The sequence below is a fragment of the Ochotona princeps genome, chromosome 7, assembly GCF_030435755.1.
Source record: "Ochotona princeps isolate mOchPri1 chromosome 7, mOchPri1.hap1, whole genome shotgun sequence".
NCBI lineage: Eukaryota > Metazoa > Chordata > Mammalia > Lagomorpha > Ochotonidae > Ochotona > Ochotona princeps.
In genome coordinates, this window is record NC_080838.1 from 86,362,213 (window position 1) to 86,388,977 (window position 26,765).

Here is a 26,765-nt window from a genome sequence, read left to right on the forward strand (position 1 = left end):
CATCACATTGTGCAGGGGCTGCCAACACAGAGTAGCATGATGTACACTGAGGAATTTGCTAGGCAGGTCTGGCATGTCCCGCATTGCCTGCTGCTGCCCCAACCAGGTGGATGAGCTGCTGTGACTGTCACTTGCCTCATGGGGCAGTAGAAATCTATAGGTCAACCCAGGCTGCAGAGCAGTGGGCATCCCAGTCCACAAGGTGCACAACTTAACATTTGCTGGTATCTGGGACAAGCCACTCATCTGGAACAAGAAAGCTTAGCTTCATGCGCTAATTCACCCAGAAAGTAAGTCCCCCAGCAGGGGACTTCGTGATGCCTACAGCTACCTTGTCATTCCAGGCTCTAGTCCCTCCAGCAGGAGCTCATGCTTCTTATGCAAGAACAGCCCCACGGCTCCCCAGAGTAAATGGAACTCACTACGGGTATCCAGGTGTAGCCTAAAAACAGGTTCTGAAGTACACCGCAACAGAACATTGATTGTGGTGCCGACTGAAAACAGTGATGATTGCATTGTGGTGGGTTCATTTCTGCACAGAGACTCTGAAACCTCAGAGGATCCAGACGGCTCCAGCTCCCACCCAGCCTTTAGAAGCAAGTGCCTTCTTTGCACATCCACTGCAAAGAGGCACCTGAGCAGTTCCTTCCTTCAGCCTAAAGCTGCCATCCTGGGCTCCCCTCATCACAGCTGGCTTCTTCATGCAGTCAAGTGTCGTGTCTCTTTCTGTAGATTTCCCTCCGTACAAGGTTCATAGCTAACCTCTGACCTGTGCGCTGTGTGTAATTCCCCCGTGTCAACAAACATTAAAAGAGATCAGCATTATTCCTGCAGATGCAAAGTGCAAGAGAGATTGCACCAGACAGGTCTAGGCTATATTAAGGAGTCTTTATTAATCAAGCTTGGTGGTTGCAGGGCTCACTAGAAATTATCAAATGGAGAGTCACTATGGCAATCCAGTCTGAATCAAAACTCTGACAGAAACAAATGGTTATTACCGTGAAACCTGTCCACTAAACTGAAGACTGATGTCCTGGCTTCCCCAGCAATATAAATGATCCTAAGAGATTTGCAGCGAAAAGCCTGGACACAGAAAGCTGTACACATTCACCTCCTCCTGATTCTCTGAGCACATTCCATTCCTGCTGGGCTTCACCTCCCGAGAGCTCTGAAGAGTACACAAATTAGAAATACGAAGCATCTTGGCAATCGCATCTTTACTGACTCACCCAAGCAGTGAACAGCGGTGAAGAAAGCAGACATGCAGGGGCTACCCCACAGGGCTACCTGTCCTCGGAGTCTTTCTGTGGGAAGCTAGAGAGCAAGCAGGTACTGGGGAGGCCAAGAGTTGGAGTGTGATCACAGTGGAGACATGCCCGTCCCAATCATGAGCCTTTATGAGGGCTTGAAAGTGGAGTGGTTATGCAACAATGCAATACCACCCACCTGCATCAGGGTCCAGAAAATGATAGAAGAGCATCATTTGGGTGGGCAGAAAGGATTCCACAGGTGCGGGAGGCATCGCTTCCACGATCATGACCCTGATGCTAGAACACAGATAATTTTGTTTTCTACACAAATATATTTAGGGCTGTGGTTCAGTTTGCATGTCCACAATGATGGTTAACATTTTGAATGTATCATACCACATGAGAACTTGGTGGGCGCTGCTGACCCACTTCAGCCGCACAGGTCCCTCCTATTTGTGTCTCCAGGAAGCACCCCCCACATAATACTGTGAGCAGGAACCGCTGGCACAGCTGCTCAACACTGGTGCTCCGTGTATCTGTAAGGCGCACCTGTGTCAAGCTTTGACTGAAAACAATGTTGTGTGCCACATAAATATACAGCAAAACACAGGAGTTAAGTGAAAATCTCTTTGTAATCATCTGATTTATCTGTCGCATTTGCAGTGAATAATTCCTCGATGCTAAAGTCAAATGCTGCTTGTCCCAGTGGGGTAGACTCTCGCAGGCCTCCTGACAACCTGCATGCACACTGCAGGGAGCGTGCCTGTTTGCAGGATTGGGTGAATTCACTGCCTGTCTGCCATGGTCAATGCGAGGGTTTGGACCAGGACACCTGCACAGCTGCATCTCATGCATTCTCCTCCTCTCCTCTCACACTCTCAAGCATCCTAAGAGAACCAACCTGGCAAGTACTTGTCCCTTTGTGTCCTGCTGGGACATTACTAGCCGACCCGTGCGTGTCCTTATGGCCTCTCTAACTTCCTGATCTTCAGAGTTTCCACACTCCACCTGAACTCTGACCCTCATGCTCCCCTGGCTTCTCCCACTGCGTAACGCTGCCCTTCTGGGGCCTGGCCCAGTTCATGACCCACTTATTTCTCTTGGTCTCTTGCTCCCCTCTGTGAAATTAAGTCATGACACATGGAAACCCAATTTTAGTTTCTTTCAGACATTTCTGCATTTTTTTTTAATTTTGTTATATATTCCTAAGTGATCTCATGAAAACTGCATTCTGATTCCCTAAACTTGCCTCTGCACCACAGATTCAAACCCTGAGTCCTCACTGTCCACTCGGCCTTCCCTGGGTCCTCCGTGTCCACCTGGCCTTCCCTGGGTCCCCAGTATCCACCTGGCCTTCCCTGGGTCCTCCGTGTCCACCTGGCCTTCCCTGGGTCCCCAGTATCCACTCAGCCTTCCCTGGGTCCTCCGTGTCCACCTGGCCTTCCCTGGGTCCCCAGTGTCCACCTGGCCTTCCCTGGGTCCTCCGTGTCCACCTGGCCTTCCCTGGGTCCCCAGTATCCACTCAGCCTTCCCTGGGTCCTCCGTGTCCACCTGGCCTTCCCTGGGTCCCCAGTATCCACTCAGCCTTCCCTGGGTCCTCCGTGTCCACCTGGCCTTCCCTGGGTCCCCAGTATCCACCTGGCCTTCCCTGGGTCCTCCGTGTCCACCTGGCCTTCCCTGGGTCCTAGTGTCCACTTGGCCTTCCCTGGGTCCCCAGTATCCACCTGGCCTTCCCTGGGTCCTCCGTGTCCACCTGGCCTTCCCTGGGTCCTAGTGTCCACTTGGCCTTCCCTGGGTCCCCAGTATCCACTCGGCCTTCCCTGGGTCCTCCGTGTCCACTTGGCCTTCCCTGGGTCCCCAGTATCCACCTGGCCTTCCCTGGGTCCTCCGTGTCCACCTGGCCTTCCCTGGGTCCCCAGTATCCACCTGGCCTTCCCTGGGTCCTCCGTGTCCACCTGGCCTTCCCTGGGTCCCCAGTATCCACTCAGCCTTCCCTGGGTCCTCCGTGTCCACCTGGCCTTCCCTGGGTCCTAGTGTCCACTTGGCCTTCCCTGGGTCCCCAGTATCCACCTGGCCTTCCCTGGGTCCTCCGTGTCCACCTGGCCTTCCCTGGGTCCTAGCGACCACCTGGCCTTCCCCAGACTGCAGGAAGCCCTGTTGCTTTGTCCGCTGCCTGCTCTGCACACAGCCTTCTCTGAGCACTGACTCTGTGCAGTCTTCCACTGCTGAGACTCTGCACCAGCTCTGAGCTTTCACCCATCACTGGACTCTTGACTAGCAGTGCCTTGACTAGTAATGACTGTCAATCATTACTTAAATGAGTGCTGTCCCCACATGGTAGCCCCTAGGTGTGCAGTATACTGAGCACTTAGGATGTGGGGAGTTCAGATGGATAAACTGCAGGTATAAAATAGGCCAAACTCCAAAAGCAATAGGAAAAATCATTGGAACCCATTACATCCTGGAAGAATATCTGGGGATGAATATAATACTGTAGTTACATCATTTTTTCTGTTTTGTTTTGTTTTGTTTTGTTTTGTTTTGTTTTTTACTGAAAGGTCTAAGTAACTTTCCTGTTTGCCTTTTATTTCCACTGGGCAGTTGCACTGTAAAGCATGATGGTTTCATGAGATGTGTGATGCTGTGCCCTAGGGCGACAGGAAGGATTTATCAGGTCTATTGATTGATTCATTCATTCATCTATAGGATTTGCATCAAGAGAGACGAGGGGCATTCTCTCCTAGGGCCACAGGAAGGATCTATAGGATCTACATCTTGGTGGCTTCATGAGATATGGGGTGGTCTTTCCTAAGCCCGCTGGAATGATCTAGAGGTATTTAACTGGAGCTTCTGATCTTCAGACAACCTCCCCAGCCAATTGCAGTGTCTGACATTTTCACCTATACAGCAAAGTCTTTGCAAGTTGTAATGAAGAAGCTTTATTTCCACAGGTCTTTCTACTAAAATGATTTTTTTTAACTTGAGCTGATTTCTTGAAAGTAAACAAAGGAAGCAAAATATGTTGGATGTCCTAATGACAGAGAGATGGAATTATAGCACAACAGAGGGAAATAAATGACGAAGTAAGGTCTGAGCCTTGCTACTGCACAGTGTCAGCCTGACCAGCTGGTGGTGTTCTAGTTAAGACCAAGCATGCATTCGACAGAGCCCTGAATGCTTCTCGGAGGGTTGAGTTTGGACCATCATCCTCTTGGTTTTGTATCTTCCATGTCTACTACAGACACTAATGAAAGTTTTCCAAGTCAATATGGGTATTTGACTCAATGACTTAGTTGCTACTTACGGTATTAATTATTCTCCAATATTCCATATTGGAGCACCTGTCTGGGTTTGAATCCCAACTCCTCCACTTCTGATCCAGTTTCCTGCCATTGCGCACATGAAGAGAAAGCAGGTGTGGATTCAAGAGCTTGGACCTCTGCAATCCAGCAGGGAGACCAGGACCAAGCTCCTGCTTCATAGCTTTGGCTTGTTCCAGCCTTGGTTCTTGGAGGGATTTGGGGGGAAAATCTGCAAATGGAAGATCTCTGGCTCTGTGATTTTCTATGACATTACCTTTCAAATAACGTGAAAAGAAAATTTTAAAAATTAGTTTTCTGGGTAAGATTCAAGTAACCAGTAGGCACCAGCAGACCAACAACCTCTCTAAAACTAAAGCAGTACTAACCGGTACAAGATCAATGGTAACTCAAAATGACTGTTTTAAGGGAAAAATGTGTCATTGTCCATGAAAGAGTAATTTCAGCATAATCAGCGCTTGTAGCTCAGGGTGCTGACAGAAAGGGAGCAAAGACCACTGGTGGGGACGAGTGTCCTCCCAACCACAACCTTGGAGCGAAGCAGCTTCCCCTCCACAGGATGGGTCGTCATTCCACACAGATCATGTTATGATTATTTCTGACAATGACAAATATATCCACAGAATCTCCCCTGTAAGTGTTTCCTGGGAAAGCTAACAGATTACAATTTTCTTAGTTGATGAAAGTTCCTGCTATTCTGTGGAGTAAATACATTACTGAAATAGTTGGAATAGCTTTTTTTAAAGTTCATGTAAAAGCAGTTGCTATGTAGAAAATTGCAGTATAAAATTTAAATTCTATAAAACTATCATTTTTACTTCTTTCTTTTTAATTCTGTAAGAGATTGTGATCCTACTTTTCAGAAATTCTTTATATTTCATTTGCTCATTCAGAGGAAACTGGAAAACCAAAGAGAAGTTTTAAAAACAATACATGTGCATCTAAGACAATTATGGTGCTGCTTTTTCTCTGTCTTCTCTGATTTTCTCAGGAAATGCTACTATTGCTTAACGAACAATGTCACTATTGGTGACTTCTGAGATTTCTTAATTTCCACTGACATAAAATATCTGCTTTTTACAAAAAAAATTCTGCCCATTAATCTCACACAGTTATACAATGTGTTGCTAATTTTTTTTAATAAGAAATCAGTAACTTACTATTTAACACTACCCACCATACCATTCGGAGTAATTTCAAAGTCTCTTTGCCCTGGAAGTCTATTTCCAAGTTCATTTCTTGTGAAACAAAGTTATTGCTTAGGAGATTCTTTAGGAATTTGCCTTTGGGTTTGAACCATGTGTTAATATTTATGTAATTATTTTTCACAAGAAAATTGTAGTTCTTCATATTCAAGTATTTTTGTTAGAAGCAAGAATCTGGGGAGAATCAAGATGGCGGAATAGGGTAAGGACACGTTTAAACAGACGGAAAAACATTTAATCAAGATGAAGCAGAGAGGACATATTCCAGAAAATAGGAGGGGACAGAACAACAGCAGAGGGGTACCTGGAGACTGACAGACACAGGAAAGCAGCACACACAAAGGTGTGGTGTTGCAGTGACTGATACTCCAGCAGCATTCAGCTAATGGTGATCTGAACTCCACCAGCAGACAGAGCTCCACCAACAACCAGGTGGGAAGGGACTTTCAATGGGAATTTGGGAGGTAAACCCACACAAAGAACTGTCCGTCCTGCTGGTCTGTTTGATTTGACCAGGAGCAGAGACAGAGCAGCAGATCCCAGATGGGCAGTGCAAGAACATGGTGGATTTCACAGCCAGTCAGCCCCCTAGAGCCTAATTTGGCACCATTTTGTATAAGGAGGCAAAGGCAAGGGAAAGGACTGAGCATATGCTGAGCTGGGAGTGAACTCATTTCTGACTCAGTGAACTGCAGCAACGTGGCATTCTATACGTTCCACCCAAGACAGATCTGGGTAGCCCTCAGACCTGACTGCCAGCTGATCAAGAACTCTAGTAGTGGTATATCAGGCACCATTTTGTACACTGTGACAATAGCTTTAAGGCTGCAGGGGACAACAGTGAACTGCGCATGTGCCGAGCTTGCGAGGACTCACTAAGTTCCATGGATTGCACTGGTCCCACAGGAAAATAATACCGACTGTGGCATCATAAGGGTCAAAATAGGTCCGTGTGGCACCCAGACCTAACGTCCAACACATTCCGGTAAGATCAGCGCCACCAACAACCTAACTATATAGGATACCTGGTGTCTCTCTAATCCTGGGACCTGCTCCAACCGGAAGTGGGAGAAAGGTTGCAGAGATAACAGTGCAGCCTCAGCACAGTATCACAGGAGGTGGTGAGTGGTAGGCCAGGAGTTGGGCCTATGGAGTTCTTTGTGGAAATCTGACATAAGAACCCAGGCCTGGAACTCGCCGGAGGGAGTGGCACAATTGGTTGCAAGCAAAAAGTTTTGTACCAACCACAATAAGTAAAATCACATTGTAGACCTGTGGGTGACACAGCTTAGAAATCTGCCTCAAGGAGAAGACTCTGCTAACCAGAAGTGCAATGACCAAGAGCAAAAGAAGAGACAAAGGCACATGACTATTACTGAAAACTCCCCTGCAAAGGAGCAAAACCCTATGCCAACCTCAGAGTTAACTGAGGAAGACATCGAGAAAATGGGGCATACAGAATTCATAAAACTCATTATGAAGCTTCTGATCAACAATGAGAAGCACATACAAGATTTCCAAGAATTTAAGGAAGCAATAAAGCAAATCAAGGCTGATATATCAGAAATTAAGAACACAGTAGAGCAAATTAAAAGTACAATGGAGAGTCTCCAAAATAGAATGAAGCAAGCAGAAGAAAGAATCTCAGAATTGGAAGATATTTCCTATCATCAGGGGGAAGCAAACAAAAAGCTGGAAGCAGAGCTGAATCAGGCCAAAAAAAGTATTCAAGAATTGAAAGATACTATTAAGAGGCCTAATCTAAGAGTTATGGGAGGCCCAGAAGGTGCAGAAAGAGAAGCTGAGTTTGCAAATGTATTTAATAAAATAATAAAGAAAAATTTCCCTAATCTAGAGAAAGAATTGGGAAACAAGATCCAGGAGGGGCACAGAACTCCCAACAGGCTTGATCAAAAGTGATCTTCACAACACATGATCATCAAACTCTCTTCAACTGAACATAAGCAAAAGATCCTTAAATGTGCACGTGAAAAAAATCAATTGACATATAAAGGAATGCCAATTAAACTCACAGGAGATCTCTCACAGGAAACTCTACAGGCAAGAAGAGAATGGAGTGACATATTCCAGATTCTAAAAGAAAAAAATTGTCAGCCTAGGATAACATATCCAGCAAAGCTTTCTTTTGTCTTTGAAAATGAAATAAAATTCTTCTACAGTCAAGCAAAGTTAAAAGAATGTGCCTCAGGCCTGGCGGCGTAGCCTAGCGGCTAAAATCCTGGTCTTGAAAGCCCCGGGATCCCATATGGGTGCCAGTTCTAGTCCCGGCAGGTCCACTTCCCATCCAGCTCCCTGCATGTGGCCTGGGAAAGTAGTCGAGGATGGCCCAATGCATTGCGACACTGCACCCACATGGGAGACCCGGAAGAGGTTCCAGGCTCCTAGCTTCAGATTGGCGTGCACTGGCCGTTGCGGCTCACTTGGGGAGTGAATCGTCGGACGGAAGATCTTCCTCTCTGTCTCTCCTCCTCTCTGTATAGCTGGCTGTAATAAAATGAATAAGTCTTTAAAAAAAAAAAGAATGTGCCTCTTCATGGAAAGATGTTAATACAAAAATACCAAATATTTTTGCTAGTTACTATTCAAAAAAATTAAAGACTTTGTATGCATTTAAACTAAGAAATATCTAGATTCAGTTTTCCTCCCACACTCTTTTATCTGTCCAGTTTTAACTGGGGATTCCCAAGAGATTCTTACTGTCACCAAATAATGCCAATCTGAACCTACTTTTTAGAATCCTTTTCAGAGTCTCAGAATTCATTTGTGTATTAACAACTTTCCATGAAGTTTTATAGTTAATTGTGAAATAACTTACTGGTGACCTCTTATTATTGACATAACTTTCTACAAATATCATCTGATTTCTGGCAATTCAGTGTCTGTAACATTTTACTGAATGAAGATCTGTAAAGCACTGAATTTTAATTGGGAGAGTCTAATTATGAAACTTAGATGAATTAGGTATTGATTATAACTAATGCAATAGTAGTGCTAATAATAAATAATAATCTTTATTCTAAATCAGTTCCATTATAGCTGTTTTATGTATTCTCTATCAGGTAGATATTATCATTGCTGCCACCTTTCAATCAATTGCAAGATTGGGCAGAGAGAAAAATCTGTTTGGCTCTTGGTTGTATGTCCCCAAACAGCCCTATTAAGGCTTATTTTGTTTCATGGAACAGAAAAAAAAAGTTCCCACTCTGATTCAAAATCCAAATTAAAAAAAAAAACACAGTCTGTGTGAGGAACATGTAGTCACCAGCCCCACAGAAATTATTTGTGAAAATGCCTGTAAGCTTTATACCATTCTTCATAGGTCTTTCATATTCCCCATTTTCTCTTTTGCCATTTTTACCATTTTCGAAGTGTCAGAGAAGCTACAAAATAGAAACCCATTGTCTTGAATGTGTTTGGAAACCTTGGATTAAATAGAATTTACAAAGGATATTATATGTGGAGACAGTAAAGGCCAAACAAAATAAAGCTTGCTATAAATAAAAGAAAAATAAAGAAATAAATTTAAAAGCATTTTTAGGAACATATTTCAAGAAGCTAGTTCAAGGCTGAATACATCATCTGTAAGCATGATTGTACCTATAAGTATATGCATAGCAATATTTTTATAATACAATAAGCTCTGTGTATTGGCAACTTCTACCTCCATGCAGTTAATCAACATTGGATCAAAAATATTTTTTGGAAAAATCTGTATTGGAAGTGTATTGATTTTTCTTTTTGGTCAGTCATTATTTTCCAAATAATATAGAATAAAAACTACATGTTTCACATTTATTAGGTGTTATAAGCAATTCTAGAGATGATTGAAACTATGGATGGTTATCAGCAAGTATTAAAACATTTATAGAAAGAACTTGAATGTCTATGGATTTTGGTATTTGTAGAGGCTCTGGAACCAACCCCTAATTGATATCAAGAAACAGAAGCCTTTGTATATGTCTCATACAGTGTGTATATGTGCATGTGTAAACTTAACCTAAGAACCTATTTTGATATTAAACATGCCACTTTGTGTAAAAAAAAAAAAGAATTTGCCTCTTCCAAACCTGCCCTACAAATGATACTTCAAGATGTTCTCTTGACAGAGAAGAGGAATAGCACCTACCAAAACCAAAGGCAAATGGGAACAGGATCCCAGTAAAATGACAACAGAAGACTAAACCAATGAACAACCCATTCCTAAAATGACAGGCCCTAAGTACCACCCATACATATTAAACTGAATGTAAATGGCTTAAGCTCAATCAAATGTCATAGAGTAGTACGCTGGATTAAAAAACAAAACACATCTATTTGCTGTCTAAAGAGACACACTTCACCAACAAAAATCAGCAGAAACTATATCACATGGGTTTTGTTGTTTTCTGTTAGTTTCATCTCTTCAAAACACTTTCTTCTGATTAAATCATTCAGTGACTCATAGATCATACAGTAGCATTTTCTTCAAGAAGGTTCTTGATTTTCATTTCTTCAGCTACACGTTAGTCATTTAGTAGCATGGTATTTAACTTCATGGTTTGTTAATTTCCTTTTTCTTCCTGATGTTGATTTTGTTTTGTGGTTTTTCATTTACGGGGATGTATAGTAGCTGTGTAATGGAGACTGTCATATCTAGTAACATGTCATTTAACTTCAGGCATTGTAAATTTCTATTTGTTGATTTTGTATCATGACTTTTCATTTAAGGGGATGTATAGTAGCTGTGTAGTGGAGACTGTCATATCTAGTAACACGTCATTTAACTTCATGGCATTGTGAATTTCTATTTTTCTTTCTATTATTGATTTTGTATTATGACTTTTCATTTAAGGGGATGTGCAGTAGCTGTGTAATGGAGACTAACATATCCAGATGTGAGGACACAATGTAGTATGCATCTCTACTTCCAGAGAAAGATGGACTTAAAATGAAACTGTTCACTATATCTTGGCAATAGGATGCTGGACTCTCTGCCATTGTCTATGCCCGCAATGATGAACATATGACTGTGTATGAAGAACTATATTTTAGTAATGATATAGAGGAACAAGTTGGGGGGAGGGGTTTGGGGAGGGGATAAGGGAAATGCCAGGAGCCTATGAAACTGTATCATAAAATGATAATAATAATAATAAAATGTAAAAATAAATAAAAAAGAAGCAAGAATATGAAAAATAAGCAGGAGAAATGAGCTTTCTTGACATGTATTGAAAATTACATAAAACAGGATCGGTGTCATGCCGCAGAACATTGAACCATTTTGTCATGCCCACATCTCGTGACAGAGTTCCAGTTCAAGCCCTGGGTAGTCCACTTTTGATTCAGCCTCTTGCTACTGCACCTGGGGAAACAGGGAAGCTGGCCCAGCTGGGGCCTGCCATCCCAGTAGGAGACCCAGAAAGAGTCCCTGGCACCTGACTTCCACCTGGACGGACCCAGGGTGTATGGTCATTTAGGGAGTGAGTCAGTGAATGAAGCCAGCTCCCCCTCCTCCCTCCATCATCTCTGCATCTTATGTCATTCTGCTTTTCAAATGGAAAGATTACATAAAAAGCACAATTCACTGAATGCTCAAAAATTTCATTTTGTTCTGTATGTATTTTTTGTTCTTCTAGAGAAAGGACTTTTCCTATTTTATACATGCTAGACATGATATTTATTCATAGAAAAGCCGTGCTCAAAATGTTTGCCTAGGAAAAATAGCAATGGCAAAACCCGTGGTAATAAATACCTTCTCCACTAAATTAGATGAAACTATTTCTAGCCATAAATGCAAAAGCCCTTTTCTGGTTTGGTGGTTGAGCCTCAGCATCTATTTCACTGCATCTACATAAATGCATGATTTTGAATGTCGGTATCTCTCAAAGGGGATTGGGTGTTTAGTGACTTTGGTGTTTCCTTGGGGCCAAGAGAGTAATACAGCATCTCTCACTCAGGGGCATCTTGGTTGGGTAGGGTACCACAGTTGGCACTGTGGTGAGCATATCTCCCTGTCCCTTCCTATCACCTCCTAATTGTCTCTCTTGATATTCCACTCAGGTCCACTGTGCACAGGCAGAATTCCAAAACCTTCTCCCATCTTCTCCATGAGAACTGCATGTGGCAAAGAGCAAAGCAATTGAAACAGAAAAGAGGGCAAGAAAAAAGCACAGCATCATCTTGCAATGCAGGAATCTAACAGTTACAGAGTCCCCATGGATTGCACAGCTGAGCAAACACCCTTTCCAAAGGACTATAAGCTATGGGCTGTTGTTAATCAGACTAAGAGGCCTAGGAAACGAGGGAGCCAGGAAGAGGAGCATTCCTAGGGATCTGGTTGGCAGCAGAGGCTGTAAACACTCATCACATTGTTAATTTACAACTCACCTTTATCTATACAATCAGCTACTTTCACGCAGTAACATTCAGCATCCTGAAATGACTCCTTGCTGGGTGAAACGTGCAGAAAGCAAGGGATGGGAGACAGCAGGCTCTATTTGAGAATCCTGTTTGTGTTTGCAGATGTGCCCACTAGCCAAGGGCAGAAGGGGCGCGCGATTACTGAAGGTTTCTGAGATTTAGAACATGTTTTTGAACACACAGTGTTTCGATCTATCTTTGAATTTGAATACGTCTTTGGAATTAGAGTTGCTGACAATATCATGTCATTTACATGATCTGTGAACTCCATAGGGACCTCACGAGCATAGGGGTTCTCTCAGGTCTTCCCTGAGCTCGCTGTTACCATGAGTTGAGTCCCCTGGGAGAGATCCCCCACTGCTCCAGAGTCCAGCATACCTCCCTACCCCCAGGTAAAAATCAAAAAAGAACCAGACACTTCGTCACAGACATTGATGCTTATGTTTTGGATGGTCATGATCAAAATTCAGCCTTTAACAACGTACTGACTTCAAGTCATTGGGTTGTAGGGTTTTTGACCATGAATACGGGAGCAACCTCAATTCTTGTCCCGCAGGAAAGGAGAATTTTCATGCAGACACAGTTTAGTTTTAAAGCAAGATTTATTAGAAAAGTTGAGAAAGGAGACTCCCATCCTAGTGATGGGAGGGGGCTTTGAGATAGAAAGGAACCTTACCCCCCGCCATAGTGGCAGGAGGTGGAAAAGACCCTAGCCCTCCGCCATAGTGGCACGAGGAAAAGTGGAAAAGAAAAGCTCATATTAATGGTGGGGAAAGCATCTTTTAAAGGTTTACCTCAAAGATGTTTCTCCACAAGCAAGGAGAATTCCTGATTTCCATGGTACCTGGCCTTTGGAGAAAAGGCCAGAAAGGTGTCACTGGCCAACTTCCTTGGTCCCTTTCTAATGATAAAGAGGCCAGTCTGAAGCCCTCCCCCTTGGCAATGGCTGGAGACAGAATTGGGCTGAGGCTTCAGGTGGGGAATTGGTGTGTTGATGTTGCCCTTGTCTCTTGGGGAAGCATGTTTCTGATATGTTAAAATATGCACTTGTCTCAGGAGATACATGCTCCAGTGAATCCACGACATGGTGGGGAAAATACCCTTTTATATTTGAAAAAAAAAATAAAGATGACTTGGGGACACAGAATACCCTAACTGCCTGCTGCCCAATCTAACTTCTCTCTCAACTGTCCACACACATTTGAGGGAAATGGAATGTGTGTGGACCACCACATGTACTTTGTCCACATTATAGCTGCTGACGTCCGACATCTGTAGGCATACGCCTTGTAAGCTATAGAGAAATGCTAATCTACATAGAAAAAGCTAAGCCTGGACTCTTCTGACCAATGTCAGTTTTCATACAACAGTTAGTATTTTCTTGATTATCATTGTTTGATTTCTGCATTTAATGAACTTGGAGAATAAAAACTGTTTCCTTATACATGTGTACTAAATGTCCTTAAGTTTGTGAAACTGCTGTGATCTGAATAATGCTACGATCTAGACACTAACAAAAATGAGAGTCATCATTGGGCATCATGTTGGGAACTTCCAAACATCAGACAAGATGACATGGCCCACGTCAACTTTATTAGCTCCCCCCTAAGTTCATCTGCAACCTCTTGCAGATAATTTATTGTTTCTTACAGAAAACCCCCTTGACAACTGTAAGGAGTTATTCGAATATCTCACCCTAGACCTGGTGCCATTTCATCTTCCTCACAGCTCACGAAATTCATGCCAGTCTAGCTACCGGTGGACCACCAATCAGATGGAACCCAGCATCTCACCTGAGAATCCCAGCCCCAATCTCCCAGCCCCAGCCCCAGCTCCGCCCACTTACCAGTCATTCTTAGGCAATCACCTGTGACAGTCTCAGGCACCAATCCACTGGGGCCTGCCCTCAAGCCCTCCCAATCCCCCGCCCCCACACCTTGTAGGCTCACCTGAGTGACAAAAAGGCCCCAGGTGTGGCTCTCTCTCCCTTCTCCCTCTGGCCTCCCTCCCGCTGCTTTCCTTCCCTTTCCCTGCTGATCTCCACCACCTCCACCCTGTTCCTGCCCCACTGGAATGTACCTGCTAAGATACCTCCTTGCGTCTGGTGTTTCCAGCTCACGGTAAAGAACCAGGTTGTGGGAATTAGCTGTGCATAATAATATAGCAATAACATATGAACTGGAACTCGAACTGTTTTAAATAACTAACAACAACCATCTACCTTTAGTGTTGAAAAGCAAGTTCTCCTGTGAAAAGGTTCAAAAAGGCTTTTATTTCGGTGGTTTCTGAATGCTACCCTCCTGGCAGGCCTTGTTTTCTTACCGCTGATTTCAGATGATCTCATGCGTAATTAGGAGCAGTGGATGCTGGCAGGGGGTCTTTAATTAAATATCACTGCCTAATGTGGAAGTCAGAAAAGGAATTGTATCGATTTTCTTCAAAAGTGTACACTGGTGGTCCGGTCTTCCAAAGTAGCTTAAGAAAAGCTTAGTAACCAAGCAGGCACATTTTGTTGGTAGTGTTTAAACTGCCCCATACAGGGAGGAAAGTAAGAAGAAAACACACTGCTAGCAGAGGTCAGAGTGACAGAGGGAGGCTGGCCACAGACAGGACAAACGAATGGCGTTTTAAAATTCATTGTCACTGGATCATTCGATTCAAAAGTCTTTTCTACTTATTTGTCACTAAAAGAATTGTAGAAATGAGTATGGTTTGTTGCACAACGAGGGACAGAATTCAGACAGGAAGGCTGCACTAGAGAAACCAGGTGTGAGGTCGGCTGTGTCTCCGCCTGAAAGAAGCCACTGTGAGTTAGCAAGCTGAACTAAGAGGTCATTACCACTGATCGGCTTATCTCCAGAGAGCGGAAAATCCACGAATGCTTCTTCAGTTAACATTGTCTGTGATAAGGGTGGGAAATGCAACTTGTATACTAGCGAAAGTCCTGTTGTCCTCTATTTAAGACCAAAACGCAACGCATAACTGTGGTAGTTACATGCTCATTCTACATAAATTAATGCTCATGATCACATCCACCTGAAATGGGTCACTTCACAGCTGTCCCGAATCAGCCAAGCTGGATTCGTGATGGAGTCTGTGCAGTAGACCCAGGAGGAACACCTCGCACAGGCTTCTCCCCCACAGCACCCGCTGGGTCTGTTGCGTACTGCTTGTGTGACCTGGCTGATACCTCTCTTTCCCAGAAGTTTGCCTAGACCGTGCTTGTTGGTATCTCTGTGATCAAATGAGAAAGAGTCAGATTCTGCTATGGGGCATACCCTACAAAAGACCACCGAAGCCAGTTTGCATTTGGGGAGCCTTTATTATCTAGCTGGTGACTGCCCCCACTCAGAATGGGCCTGAAGGAGACAGCCAGAGCTGTTGGGACAGTGAGCTGTGTGTTTGTTTGGTTTTGATTTTGATATTTTTTGTCTAACAGTGAGCTTTAAAAAAAAACAAAACATGTCTTGGTGGCCTTTACCTGGCAGGCAGGTGAGCAAGCAAGCAAGCAAGACTACAGATGCTACAATAAGCAAGATGAGCCGATTCTGGGGCAATTCTGCAGCTATGTGTGTTTTAACCAGTTGCAGAAGCCACATGTTAGGTTGCTGTTCAAGTGTTTCAGTGAGCTGCCATCTATGAAATGCACACAACAGTGCCGAAAATACAAAGGTTGTGCAAGAAGACTTCAAAAAGTTGTGGGAAAATGAAACTGAGATTTAAAAAAATGTTCAAAAGTTAGACAGTGAGATATAAGGGATGGGTCAAGGAGAGAGAGAGCGAGAGAATGCGAGAGAGATAGAGAGAGAGAGCGCAAGGCACCCAGGTCTTCCATGTGGGAGGTCAGAGTACGATGACTCGAGCCAGCAGGATTGCTGGCTGGGGTCTGCATTGGCAAGAAACTGGAGCCAAAGCAGAGCCAATGCCAGTATAACCATATCAGTATGTGATGAGGATTGTTTAATATTAAGGTCTATGTGTATACAATTAAGTTTATGTTAGCAATTTTGAAATCCATGCATGCATGATATTTTCATAATATACATTTTCTGTTTTTCTATGTGTTGTATCTTGTTTGTTTATTTTTTATTTTATGATACAATTCCATAGGCTTTAGAATTTCCTTTACCCTCTTCCCAAATTCTCTCCCCCTCCCCACTGATTGCCCCATATTATTAAAATAGTAGAGTCCTTCATGAGCAGTCATAAGTCCATCATTCTGCTATTTAAGTGTATCCTGACTTTACAGGTACAGACAATGGCAGGGAGTCCATCATCCTGTTATCAAGCTATATTTAACATCTTCATTGAGAGTCCATCTTTGACTAGAAAGTAGAGATGTATACTGCATAGTATCCTCCCATCTGGATATGATAGTCTCTATTACACAGTTGCTATAGATTTCCTTATATGAAAAGCCATAAAACAAGATCAACAACAGAACAAAAGTTTAAAAAGAGTTAGAGTTAAAAAAGATATATATATATATATATATATATATATATATATATATATATATTTGGAAAGGCAGATTTACAGAGAGAAGGATGCACAGAGAGAAACAATTTTCCATCCACTGGTTCGCGTCCCAAGTGGCCACAACAGCCTGGACTGAGACATTCCACAGCCAAGAGCCAGGAGATGTTTCAGGGTCTCCCATGTGGTTGCAGTGTCCCAAAGCTTTGGGCCGTCCTCTACTACTTTCCCAGGCCTCAAGCTGGGATCTGGATTGGAAGTGGAGCAGCCGGGGCCTGAACCAGTGCTGAATTGGGATCCTGGTGCTTGCAAGACAATTCATCCATGGCACCAGGCCCGCGAGGTACATTCCCATGGATGTTTTGAGAACCTTGCATGCTTTCAGTAGGCTTCGACTCCACTGCTGCACGCTGATCACACTTCCCTTCACTCTGTATCCTCCCTTTCATCAAGGTACACAGAGTCCCACCGCAGCACAGGCGCTGTGCTGATCTACTTAGCTCTTTATTGTCTATTCACCTCTCCTATGTGGAAAGCCATAAAATTTCATGGACTTCTGTCTTGTTTGCTAACAACTGTTATCTCCAAAACTGAAGGCAATGACAGGCATAGACTAGGCAAGCCATATTTGTTTTCAAAATAAATAAATAGGAAATAAAATTGGCAAGACTAATAAGGACAAGCATATTTTTATATTGTGGTAAAAATGACATTTTAGATCTAGTCCCTGAACACTTCCTATTACCACCACGGTTACTCCTGACAGCCAGCCTGTCTGTAAGTCCATTTCTCAGCCAAGTAGACTGGTCCACTGGCAGGCAGATAACTGCCCAAGGAGGCAGATAGCTAAGTGAGCCAAAGCCAAGTGTTCCATGTCCTATTCAATAAACTCAAACAATGCTCTTTGATTGGAGCCATGTTGAATTTTGTCTTTGACTTTATATTAGTGGAGAAGCAGTAGTTGTGATGTATGCAAACATGAATCTGGTGTCACAGATTATATTTTAAAATGTGTTTTCTGGGGCCAGGCAGTGGCATATCTGACTAATCCTCTATCTGCAGCACTGGAAGCCCGTATGTCACCAGTTCAAGCCCTGGCTGCTCCATTTCTGTTCCAGCTCCTCCTTGTGGTCTGGGAAAGCAGCAGAGGATGGTTCAAGTCCTTGACCCCTGCACCCATGTTAGTGGCTCCCTCTGGACATTATTACCATTTGGAAAGTGAACCAGTGATGAAAGATCTTTGTCTTTCCTTCTCCTATAAATATGCTTTTCAAATAAAAATAAATACGCCTGGGTAAAAATGTGTTTTGCAGACCATTCCCAAATCACTGAGGAACCACTCTGTTTGCATGGTTTCTCTCCTGTGCTGAGCCATGGACAACTTGCTTGTGGTCTGTTTTCTTTGAAAGGTGAATCTGGAAATGTCCTTGGAAGCAGGTGCTCAGGGCTTCGCTACCAGGAGCAAGGCATCCAAGGTTACGTCCAGTGGGGAGATTTTAAGCTTTGCTAAAGAGGGTTTGCCCTGCAAGATGGCCCCGGGCAAAATGACTGCCATTCAGAGCCAGTGTCCCCCAGGAGCAGTTCTGTTCCCTAGGCAACGGCCACCAGTAACCCCAAACTGGGGTTTGCCTGGGGCTTTCTTTGCAGCTCCACACCCTGCCCCACTCTCTAACCCCCACTGCCAGATCTGCCTTTCCCTGGTGTAACCACATTCTTTAAGCTCTGCTGGTCTCAGGAAGCAGAACTCCATGGACAGCCATGACAGGAATGAAGTCTCTGTCTGAAGCTGCGCTTTCTTCCTCCGCTGCAGCTGGTGGTGTTTTCCCTGAGCCCAGGGAAGGGATCAGTGGTCTGCCTGGAGACCTCAACTCTTTCTCTCCAGCAAGGGATTTACCCACTCTGAGCAGCAGCTCCCTCAAGCTCCAAGTAGGAAGAATGATGGAAGCTTACACGCGGTGGGGAGAAGCATCCCAGAGCTGCGTCATTGCTGTTACTGATCAATGCCTGCCGCTCTGCCTGCATGTGTGAGCTCTGTGCTGGCCAGCTGCTGCGCTTCATAGCACCTCCCACCTCAGCACCCTGAATTGCCAACTGAGCACCGTGCCTCAGTTGCAGGCTTTTTCCCCTTAATGGTGTCCCTTTCATAAACCTGTTGCAGATTCACGAGAGTTATAATCAACCCTGCCCTGTTGGCTACACTGTTCCTGGGCAAATTTTCCATTTGCATTGGAGGGATGGTGAGCTGCAGCTACCGTGATTAATGCAGCCAAGAGAGGATCATGGGGTCTCAGCCGGACATCCGCCGTTCTCCCAAGCTCAGACTGCAGTCCAGGAACATGGAAGACAGAAGGATAAGCCATGTACTGTTCTCTTCCAAAAAGAAGTGTAGAAATGTGTAAAGGATTCTTCCTCCCACCCCCCAAAAATCAAACCCACGTCTCATTAAGGGTTTATTTCCCTGGCAATTTCCAAGATATTCTAGCATAATGCAAGTATGAACAACTTCACAGAAGCAATTTGCAACATCTACCTACAGATTTCTGTAAAAATGAGTAGTCCATTGTGTCTGAGATGTCAACTGTGGCGTGGAGAGGAAGGAAGCTGGTTGAGAGCCTATAGAATTTCCAAGCATAATTAACAGATGTGGCAGCCAATTCAGAGTCTGCACTGTACTTGAATCCTGAATAGATAATCACGGGATGCTCAAAAAATGAGACCACTGTGGCAATTTTGATTCTAACTGAATATTTTGATGCCGTGAGGGAATGTTTTGTGCTAATATATTAAAGTGTTTTTGCAACTACTTCATCCTGAATGAATTGTAATCCTTCTGAGATGTACACTGAAATATTAATGAGTTCTGCATTAATAATCTGGAGTTGGCTTCAAATTTACTTTGACCTAGAGAGAATTATTTGAAAAATACCTAAAATATTTTAAGACAATTTTTTGGCAAGGAATTGTGTTAGAGCCATAATTTTTCTAGGTATTGTACTCTCTGAAAGCACTTTCTCTTATCCCCTCTGGCATATTCCTCTTAGTGTTATAGGAAATGTTACTCAGAACACATCATAACTTTGGCTTGGTTGAGTTTCGGTTCTGACAGTCAAGCCTGCTCCCATCTGCAGAGATAGTGCCAGATAGTGAAGGAGAAAGTGCCTTTGTGAGTGGGTGAAAGTTGGTGAAGACCCATCTGCTAGCAAGAAATCAAAGCCACGTGAAGGAGGGATTAATCGAGAGGAGAACTGGAGGGGCTGCAAGCATATGGCACACAAAGCTGGTCACTGGCTAGGACAATGTCCAGTGTGATCCACACCATTGTTTGTCTATGACGTCAGAATGGGTGTCCATTGTCAGTGCTGATCAATAAGGAGCAGGAAGCCTTGGCATTGGAGGTCATAAGAGGCAAGACAAAGCTGAGGACCCTTCAAGGCCAGCCCGGAGGGCCCATTTCACCGAGACATGCTGCCCCTGGAGTCGCAGCTGTGGGGTGAAGCCTTCTGACCTGCCCCTCTGATGGGTGGAAGTGCTTGCTTCGTGGTGACTTCCATTGTCCTCATGGACCGAGGGCATGGGATACCTTGTTGCCGTCAATCCCAGGGATATGAGGATCATTTACTCCCAGGGTAGCTGCTGCATCCCTTTGTAATGTTGCAGATTCGGGGCAAGTGAGGCTAAGGGGAGTGAGTGGCAGCTGAAGCTCCAAGTGCAAGGTGCACTGCCAAGCTGCTCCTAGGCAGCATTCCCCTCCATGGTGTGTGTGTGTGTGTGTGTGTGTGTGTGCCTGCCCATGAATGAAGATAATCTGAAGGCAAAACCTTAGTCATCATAGTAACGATGGGCACCAACATACCTTAAAACCATGGAGTTCTTGTATGAGAGCTGCAGCCTGTGATTAGTAGCAGATCTTGGCATGAATGGATTTGCCAAAGAGTCAACACCATAATTTTCTGAAAGATTCTCTGGTGAAGTCCTGCCTCTGCCTTCTGTGGGTTGGCGTGCTGTGGTCACATGGAGAATTACTACCAGAGCCTCGAGTAGAGGTGTTGCTGACTCAGAGTTCTTGTCCCAAAGGACAGCTGCCTCACATCACATCAGCTTAAACTTACTAAAACATTAGCAACATGAATTCTCATTATTTTATAAGTGATTAAAAATGCAGTAGATACACGTCTGAAAATATTTAGACACAGGTAGCCTTGCACTGCTTATTTTTATCAGCAGTATGATGATGTTAGAAAAATTAAGGGACACTATTAGGCAGAATTTTAAATGCACATTATCATATTTGGCATTTGAAATGTACCAAGAGCTAGACTTGGGCTCCAAGGGCTGCTCACCAGATACCAGATGCTTGCACAGTTTGCAAGGCTACAAGAAATCTGATTCTGTTTCCTCCTTTGCTTGAACTGTTTCCCAAAGGATCACTCCCGGATGGTGGTCCCCAGAAAGAGTGTGGCTGCTGTGGATGGATGTGCAGACCGTCCTACCACGCACTGCTGAGCAGGGCCAAGCTTCTGGTGACACTGATTTGGAAAGTGAGGTGGTTCATCAATTTTTAGTTACTATCTATCACTGTGATTTAGTAAAAATGACTCAAAATCTACCACACTGACAGGGCTTAAGGGCACCGTTTTGGGGCGCCGTTCCCCACACTGCTGGCAGTCAGCACCGCCCTGCACCTCTGCACCTTTGGACATTGCCTGTTCCACAAAGGTGAAACTCTAGGTCCCTTTACGACCGAGTTCCCCGCATTGCCTTCCCCCCTCCCGAGAGTTGCAGTAAGTAGCTCACACCACTGGAATTGTAACAATATTTTTCCTTTTGTGACTGGCTTATTTTTCATATTCACTGGCATAATGTCCCAGGGTTCATTCCTGGTGTAGCAGGCACCAGGATCTTACAGTGAAGGCTCTGAGGTGTTTACACCACATGGACAGAACACACTTTGTTGGATCATTTCCTCCCCTTGGCTATTGTATGCTGCAAACATGAGTGTTGAGTAATTCTTTTTAATATAGATTTTAAATTTTTTTGTAAGGATTGATATGGGAGTAGCTAGATTATATTTTTTGAGAGAACTCGATACTGTTTTGCATAGCAGCTGCATTCCATTTTACATTTCTATCTACAGTACACAGGCTGTCAATAATTTTTTAAGATTTATTTATTTTTATTGGAAAGGCAGATATAATTGAGGAGGAGAGACAGAGAGGAAGATCTTCCATGTGCTGATTCACTCCCCAACTGGCTGCAATGGCCAGAGCTGTGCCAGTCCGAAGCCAGGAGCCTGGAACCTCTTCTAGGTCTCCCAGGCGAGTACGGGGGCTGTTTTCTACTGCTTTCCCAGGCCACAAGAAGGAAGCTGGCTGGGAAGCGGGGCTGCTTGGACATGAACCGGTTGCCATATGGGATCCTGGCTCATGCAAGTTGAGGACTTTAGCTGCTAGGCTACTGTGCTGGGCCCAATAATTTTAAATCAATATATAAATATATAAGAATTCCATAAATTGATGGGATACTATAGATGTCTCAATATACACATGCTTTGTGCACTGTTCATTATAGGTAAACATTTTCTCAAATGTTTACCATTTCTATTTGTGGAAAACTTTCCAACTCCTCCTTTCTTTTTAAAAATTACATGTATTACATCATGGTCATGTGTCACTCCCCTGTTGTATTGCCAAACACCACAGCTCCTTTGTCCTAACATTAACTTAGTCCCTCTGCTTGGCGCCTTCCCCTTGCTGCATAGCTTCATCACCTTTGGTAAATATCATTGCTTTCATACTTTCTCTGACATTAATCCTCTTACAGTCTATGGACTAGGGAATCGCTTCTCGGCCTTTTGGCTAAGATCAAGTGTAGTATCTGTTCTTATCAGTTTAATATGGACTAGGGAGAGAGCATTCAGTGCTTGTCATTCTTTGGATTATTTCACTTGATGTAATAAAATTTTTGGTGTCATAAATGATAGGATTTTGTTCTTTTCTATGACTGACTGTCGTGTAATTATGTCACTTTTTAAGATATGTTCAACAGTTAGTTGTCCAACGAGGTTTATTTCATTTCTTAGTTTTCTTAATTAGTGCTTCAATAAACATCAGATTGTAGCTGTTTCCTTGACACTGATTTGGTTACTCTTGAATATATAGCCAGTAGTACAATTGCTGGTAACAGGATAATTAAACATTCATGCTGTTTTTTGCAATAAAACTTGACAACCCCACTGGTATAATACAAGAGTTCCCCTTTCCCCAATATTACTATCATTTGGAGTAGCCACTCTAACAGGAGTGAGGTGATAATTCACTGAAGTTTCAATTTGCAGTTCTCTGATTAGTAATATGGCAAGTGTTTCATGTTCCCGTTTGTATATAAGGCTTTGAAAAGTATCTATTCATATTAATTGTTTGAATTGCATCACTTTCTTGCACTGAGCTCCTTATACTTAGATTATTAATCCCTTGTAAGCTGCAATTTACAAATATTTTCTCTTATTCTCTTGGTTTTTACTCTGTTGATCATTTCTTTTGCAGAAGCCTTTGAACTTGATGAAACCCACATCATTGCTTGTTTTTATTTCCTATGCTTTGGGAGATTTCTACACAAATTTTTTTTTGTCCAGTCCAATGTTGTGAGTTTTTTTCCTTTAGTAATTTCGTATTTTCAGGTCTTACTTTACCGCTTTAACCTTTGAGTTCATTTTGTTTAGAAAAAGTTTAGTTTTATTGTTTTGCATATATATTATATTATATTATATTATATTATATTATATTATATTATATTATATTATTATATTTCCCCAAAACCAATTATTGCACAGAAACTTACTTCTCCAGTACCTGTGCCTATAGTTTGTCACAAATCAGTTGGCTGTAGGTGGGTGAGTTTACTTCTGGTGTCTGCTCAGTGAGTTTCCTACCATTTCCTGTTTTCATTTACTTGTTAACACTTCTGTCTTTCAGTTTCATGAGTTCCCAGCTCATCAAACTGTGATCAATCCCAACTTTCTTCGTTTGCCTAGAACGATCTCAACTTCACACCAAAAGCACGTCTTGGATAGGTGTTCCATTCTTAGTTGGAAGATTTTATTTCCCCTCTAGTGCTCTGCAGGTCTCATTCGATTCTCTCTTGACCCGTGTAGGTTTCTTCTGAGACGTTTGCAGTCACATGAATAGGGACACCTCATATGTTACTGATTCTGTTCCTCCTGTAGCTTGGAAAATCCTTTGTGCATAGCATTGGAAAGCTTGCCTGGAAATTGTCTTGATGTTGACTTGGCTGAGCTGAATGTAACTGGTGACCATGGAGTGTGCCTGCATAGTTGTATGTTCTCTGGCTTGGGAAGCTTTCTGTTATTCTCTCTTTGAATATGCTTTCTCCCTGTCACACTCATGCTCTTAGACTACTGTAACAATCACAGATTACCCAGCCTAGAATGAAAGTCAGGCTGGAGTTGGAGGACTCCACCTACCTTCCAGCAAAGTCCAGAGCTCCATCTTCAGGTGCTGGCCCAAGGACAGGGTCGGTCAAGACTTGTGCAGTGTTGGGGTTTTCTTTCCTTAAAATATTTATTTTTATTTGTATTGAAAGTCAGAATTATAGAGACAGGAGAAGTAATCTTCTACACACTGATTCACACTCCCATGATCCACAACAACACGCACAAACCAGGACTTCCCTTGGGATCTCCAGTTTGGGTGGAAGGAGTCCAAAGGCTTGGGCTGTCATCCACTACTTCCCCAGTCCATTAGCTGGGACAGAAACTGGCAGTGCCCTCTAGGGAGGCTGTCATCGCAGGGGTGGTTTTACCTACTGTGTTACAATATCAATATGTCAGTGTTGAGTTTTTAAAGACACCATTGAATCCCAAGACAGCCTTGAGTTCAGTTCTGTGTCCTGTTCCAAGCAGTTAGTCTTGCTCTTGTTACCCTCTTGAAGTCAGGGGGCAGGGAAGTATGACTTAAACATTCCATGGTCACCCAGGCAGACACACTGTTGGGCTGCACTAATTCTACCGACATGCAGTGTCAGGTGCAGTGTCATGAATACATTCCTGGTCCATACAGAATGCTGCCAGTACAGACCACAGTGAGTGCATCCCACCAGTGCACAGGTCTCTATGCAATGCGGGCACCTCCCCAAACAGAAAAATCTTTAAGTTTTCCCTGGTATTAGATTTTCCCATAATTGATTCAGGACTGAATTCCTAGGCAAAATCCTCTATGAATTCCCAGCACCTGGAGTCATGTTCTGCCATGTGCTACAGCTTGGAGGAGCAGAGGTTCTGTCCCATGATTTGACCATGAAGGGTGTAGGGGTTCATTCTACGGGCACTGGCCTGGAGTTGGGGTCTGGGGAACCCTGGCTGGCAGTGGTTTTATAGTGGTCGACAGGTCCAGGTCTCAATCCCAAGGTGTGGACTTACCTCTTTTGTCATGGGGGAACTATAGAAGTACGTGGCTTGGAGCTAGGGAAAGGGTGGTGCAGCAACTCCCCTGTGTCTTCTTCGTGTGTCTCTCATGCTTCCAGTGCAGCCAGGGACTGTGGGTTCCCACCTGGTCTCCCTCCAGCTCCCGTGAGGGTGTCTTGATGTGGAGACAGCTGTGCAGATTGGCGTCACTGCTGCAGATTGGTGTCACTGTGACTACCTACTCCATCTACCTTGCTCTCCCTTCCAAACTTGGTTAGCTTTAAGTGCCAACATGGGCATCTCTCTACATTAGCATGTGAGATGGGAGAAGCCCCAGGACATTTGGGGGGTCCATGGGGAAGGGAAAACCTAACCAAGGAACAATTCAGGCACACCCTCACTCACAGGTTCTCTGCCAGTGAAGGGGCATACAGCACTTCTGCAGTCACAAGGCGTTTGGACAGCTGTGCCAGCTGGGCCGCAGGCATGAATTAACTTTTTCCTTTGTGATAATTATCAGAGGTAATCATTTAAATAAATTAGTGTTAAAATGAAACATTTAAACAGCTGTATCAAAGTGGCTGTTTCCAAAGGAAACCCTTTTCTACAATGCTGCATATTACAAACGTGGATAATAAAGGGCATTGTGGAGTACCAGCGTGTTAGGGGACACCAAATGCTGTTGCCTGCATAGTGAGAGCAAGGAGGATGTGCACTTACCAGTGCGCCAGCGCAGGCACTGGGAGTGAGCTTACCATGTTTCCTGGTGGTGTGTGTACTCACTGCTGCAGATGCGTACGCCAGCGGGGGTTTTGTCAGCTGCATCTTCCACCAGACGGGGGTTGTCTGGAGTTTCCTGAGAGCACAGGCACTCTGTCTTTGGACCCAGTTGGGCTGCTTGCCAGTGATTCTGAAACTGAGCATTAAAACACACTAGGCACTCATGGTATTGTCTACTTACATCAGAGGGCTGAGTTACAAGGAAGGCTCAGAAGCCAGGGATAGGCCAGAAAGTTCTGTCAATAATGAAAGAACTTGTGAGTGAGATGGGCACTGGGTTCACCAGTAGGACACTTCCTAGGACACCTGCATTCCCATCAGGATATCTGGGTTGGAGTCCTGGCCCCACTTCTTATTCTGTCCTAGCTTCCTGCCCCTGTAGGCTCTGGTCCCACCCACACAGGAGACCCCAGTGACATTCTCAGCTGCTGGTTTCATCCAGGCACTGCTCTGACTATTGTGGGCACATGGGGAGTGACCAGTAGATGGGATACTTCTCTGTCCGTCGGTCTGTCTCCCTGTTTCCCAAATGAAAATGTTTCAGATACCATTGGCTAAAGAAACATCACAACTCTTAGGAATAGAACAGACTGATGTCACCCTATGGTGTCTAGTCACAAGGCAATGACTGCCCAGTACTGATGCCCCAGAAACATTTGCACAGATACCTGGGCTCCTGCTTCTCTCCACACGTGAAGATTCAGGAATAGGGCACAGTTTTGCAGGAGAGCAATCTGCTGGCAAACGCCCCACAGCCTCCATTTAACGCCTCACACCCAACCCACATGGTCCGTCCCTGCCATTTCCACAATCCTATCTCATCCTTTTTAGTATGACAGATAGCACTCCATCGCTACATTAGAAATTATCCCACAGTTATTACCTTCAGCGTCTT

General features: G+C 44.0%; 1 protein-coding gene and 1 pseudogene across 1 annotated transcript in view; both read left to right on the plus strand.

The window, feature by feature from the left end:
- The window catches only part of CSMD1 (CUB and Sushi multiple domains 1), a 652,915-nt gene that overhangs the window by 22,333 nt on the left and 603,817 nt on the right, over positions 1-26,765 (plus strand). The window lies entirely within an intron of this gene.
- Positions 22,507-22,677, plus strand: LOC118759080 (U2 spliceosomal RNA; annotated as a pseudogene).